Source organism: Limulus polyphemus, unplaced genomic scaffold, assembly GCF_000517525.1.
Source record: "Limulus polyphemus unplaced genomic scaffold, Limulus_polyphemus-2.1.2 Scaffold1917, whole genome shotgun sequence".
In the NCBI taxonomy this organism is placed as follows: domain Eukaryota; kingdom Metazoa; phylum Arthropoda; class Merostomata; order Xiphosura; family Limulidae; genus Limulus; species Limulus polyphemus.
Genome location: NW_013667527.1, coordinates 1 through 4,748, shown reverse-complemented (window position 1 = coordinate 4,748; position 4,748 = coordinate 1).

Below are 4,748 nucleotides of genomic sequence, written 5' to 3'. Positions count from 1 at the left end.
GCGTATGTATACTCGGGCCTTATGCAGAATGTTTGAAGGGGGGGTTATAATTTGTGAGATTAAAAGCCAACAAATATTGTGTGAAGCACAAAATCATGCTAATGCTATGGAAGTCTGAAGGCATGCCCTCCCCCCCGATAAAACTTTTAAAAAATAGGTGCTATGAAATTAAAATTCACAAACATCCATAAACAACTGTATTATAGCTATATTAGCATAATTTTTTTACATCACATAAGTAGGGGGTTTGACTGAACCTCCCCCACCTGTAAGAGTGTCGTAGGACCACGATTCTTTACAGTAGGTGTTTGTGACTTAATGGCGATAAATTTCAACAATAAACAAACAGCACACAGTCCATTTGTTTTAAAATAATATATTAAGACAAGTCAAATGTATATACAAAAGTTTGTTACACAGTTGAATCCAGAGATTCAAATAACTTTTTTAGTCAAAAGCACACACAGGCTGGTTTAGTTACTTTAGAACCCAACTGACAAGATGAATTATTCTTCTCTGTTATTACAATACAATCTGCAATTATTACACTTTAAAAGTTGCCACTATACAAACTTTATGGCTAAACTATGTTTATTTTTTTACTAATTTTTCTACATGTGTAAATGTATATATACTCTTGACAGTAGTCTAGAACTTTCCATACACTACTAGATATTATATGATGCACCAATACTCAATTAAAGCAAAGAAGAAAATTCAGAAGGTTTGAGTAACATGACATCAAATTTAAAAAAATTGAACTACGCAATAGCTTCCGACAATCTATGCAGAAGTGGTTTGAGCCATCACTTTTCTTCACAATTACAACTGTTGAACAGTAGGCCAACTTCGAAGGCTCAATGATTCTACTTTTTAATGTTACCTTGACTTCATTATTGATCAGGTCTCTCGTTGCATAGTGCATCTGGTAGGGCTTCATCTTGATTGGATCCATGGTCATGGGCTCGATCTTGTGTTGAATAAGGTCTACCTTGCCTGGTCTATCTTTGAACACATCTGTATACTGGCACAGGAGATCTTATAGCTCTTTCTTCTGTTTGGCAGTCAGTTCTTCACTGATGTTGACATCTTTGTATGTCTCATGTACACCCAGTGATCTTAAGTCTAATAGGTCTTCATCTTCTATGACAAAGTCACCATCTTCTGGTTCTGCATCTATAATAGCCACACCTGCCATGTTCATCTATACCTCTTATGTCTTCTTCCTTCTCAGTAGATTGGCGTGGAAGATCTTGGTCTTTCCATCCACTTTCACCGTATAGTCCGTTCTGTTGACCACTTCCTGTACATCAAAAGACCCTTTTCACTGCAGGGTGAGTTCGTTGTTGTATGTAGGTAGCAGAACTAAGACCTTCTCTCCGACCTTGAGACATTGACCCTTCGCCATATTGTCATAGAAGTGCTTCTGACTGCCTTGAGTTGTATATATAGTTTCTTGATCAAGTTGATAGGTCTCCTCTAGTCGGTTTCTGGGGTCTAATACATACTGGTATGTGTTCCTCACTTCTGACTTCTCCTACCAAAGCTCTTTTCAATATTTGCATCAGACCTCCTATTGTCCTTCTGTACAGTAACTCGAAGGGTGAAGATCCTGTACTTGCTTGTGGAACTTCTCAGTAAGCAAATAATACTGTTTGCAGGTACCTGTCCCATTCACGTGGTCTCTCCTGGCACATATTCTTAAGCATACTCTTTAAGACTTTTTACTCTCCCAAAGTCCATTACATTTGGGATGGTAAAGAGTTGTGTAGTGCTGATGAGTCTGCACAGTTCTTGCATTGGTCCTGAGGTAGACTGGGTCTATCTTTCACTCAATACTCCTTTTGAGAAGCCTACTCTGCAGAACACTTCCAGCAGTGCTTCTGCTAGTCTCTCTATCTTTGATAATGCTATGGCTTCTGGGTAATGTGTCACATAGTCTACTACTGTCAGCAAATACTGGTTGCCCTTGTCAGATACAAGTGCTAGTGATCAGACCAAGTCTACAGCTATTCTGCTGAATGGCTCTTATGAGTGGCATTGCACCCAGTGGCACCATGGCAACCTTCCCTCTAGTTATTGTCCTTTAGCAGATGTCAAATGTCCTGCAGAATCTGGTCACATTTTTTATAACCCCCACCAATGGAAGTTGCTGGTGATTTTTTCTACCATCTTCTTTGCGCATAGATGTCCTTCCACAACCGACTCCTGAGCCACCTTCATCAATTGCGTCTGGTATTATTTTGGTACTATGATCTGTTTAACTTACCCATAAGGACTGCCTTGATAGATATGGTACAGCATGCCCTTATGGTCCTCTGTTGTTGAAGTCCCTTTGTCTTGTTCTTGACTTTCTCCTGGGCACAGTTCCAAAGTTTCTGTAGTGGTGGGTCTTTCTTCTGTGCTTCTTTCAGTTCTTGTAGAACTACATTTGGGATGTCACTTTTCGAGATTTTCAGGGGCTTGATTTATTATTTGCTTTTCTTTTCTTGAGCTCTTGTGGTGACTGCAGATGCCTCACCAGTCTCCTTTCTGTCTGGCTTCTCCAAACTTCTACTGCCTGGTATATTACCAATCACCAAGTCATACATGGCTGAGTTCATACACATTGCATCAAGGTCTCTCATGTAGTATGGAATTCCAACTCTATTCTTGCGATGGGAACTTTCTCACTGTTCCATCAATAAGCACACACAGATGTACCTTGCCTGTCATCTGGTCATCATATAATAAACTGGTTCAAACTGCTGCACTACTGCACCCAGTGTGTCATAGGATTTTCACCTTCTTGTCTTTGACATAACCTTCACTTACTGGCATATTGTGATTTGTTGGCACCTCTTGATGTTTGTCACATGCTCCAATCACTATTGGTACTGTTGACCTATTTGCTAACTTGAGCTGACCATTAGTCGTACACTGATTAATCATAGTGACAGCACTTCCTTCTTGTGGTGATTCTGATGAGTGGTCTCAATTTTGTTTCTTCTGGCAGTGGCATTCATGGTGACAGTCAATCTGTTCTTGTTTCTTGCTAGCACAATCCTTATGGGTAGCTCCAGTTGCTTTATGTTGACATTTCTGTGGCTGCTTGTTAGTGACAGACTTGCACTTTCTCACAAGATGCCCCACTTTATAACAAGCATAGCACCTCCTCTCCCTTTTGTTTATTAATCTCTTGTCACCATTAGTGGCATCCTGCATCTGGTCAGTCACCCCTGGTTTTGACTTTAACTGGTAGTTCTTGGACTTTCCAGTTATACTCCCTCCATGGGCTTCCATATACTGTTCTTCCAGCTTGATAATCTCGTCCACGTCTTTTGGTGCTCTCTCTCCTTTAGGAACAGTGAAATTTCAGTTGAGCACATGATCATGAACTATTCCGGTGTTAGTAGATCTGGTAGTCTTTCAAAACTATTTTCACACTTGGCCATGTCAGTCCATATTGTGAAGTATTGTTGTAGATGTGCAAAACACTGATATTGCCAGCCAGGGGTACTATTTGTAGTACCAGGCTGTTGGTGCTAAAAGTCACTCACACCGGAAACCTATTTTTATGTGTTAATTTGACCTATCAGTCTGAGAGAGAAAGATTGCATATAATTTTTGTTGAAAAATGTCTTTTATTGCACAGTTGTAAGACATTGAACTCACAGTAGTATTAATATCAACTAGTGGTTGATACTATATTTGGGAATCCTTGAACTCCAGTCTAACCCATGAGATGAACGAAATGATTGGAGATACTGTTGGGAAATCTTCTTGCAACAGTGCATCAGGATATGCTTCATGAAATTGCTTAATAAGTTCTTTGTTATTGTGTATTAAATTGATTTCTATGAAAGACCTCAACAAATATCCTTGTTCTCTTGAGCAATTCCTCTTCTGGAGATGTTTGTAAGACTTCCATGCATCTTATATTTTGTGGTCAAGAATGTGACATACTGCCTGATTTCCATATCAGAAGGTATATCCAAATCTCCAGGATATTGTTTTATCAACTCCTAGTACATTCTTCCAGGTCCCATCATATTGCATTTATTCTCATTCCCTTTGTTGAATATTTTGACCACGTTTTCTTTGAAATTGGAAACATACGTTTGCCCACATATTATATCATTGTGGATTCTTTGCCCAACCACTTGCAAAATTCTCTGTGTGTTCAGAAATGTTGCTTTGCTTAATTTGTGTCTGGTGTTCTGTTTGAGCCTGAAGCCTAAGATAACATGATATAAGTTGCAGTTGACCTGTTTTATCTTCAGGTGAATGAACCATTTGCTGAACCAATTCAAAATTTTCTTCTTGAGATGGGAGAACTGTTTCAGTATCTTCGTCATCTGAAGAGATTGAATCGAAATAACAAGTCTTGGTATTGATTAATTCAGTGCTACCATTGTCAATAATTTAAAATGCATTGCAAATGAAACAACATCTCTATTTTCCAATGAGAAGTGGCAAACATGTAAGTCTTGAAGTTTTTTGTTTTGAAGTATCTGTGATGCTGAATGCAGAATTTTTCAGCATTCTTTTTGTCAACTTTATTTCAATGTCTTTGGGATTCATGTGTCGAATAAGGGATTCAACTGATTATACTTTCTTCAAGCCTGGTGTCTTATGTTCCTCAAGTTTTGAATATAAATGCATCCAGTAACCATTCCAATATTTTCTTCACATTCATTCTCGGCACTGTAGTCCTCTATACCAGAAAACCTATAATGTTTTCCAGCAGTGAACTCATACTATGCTTA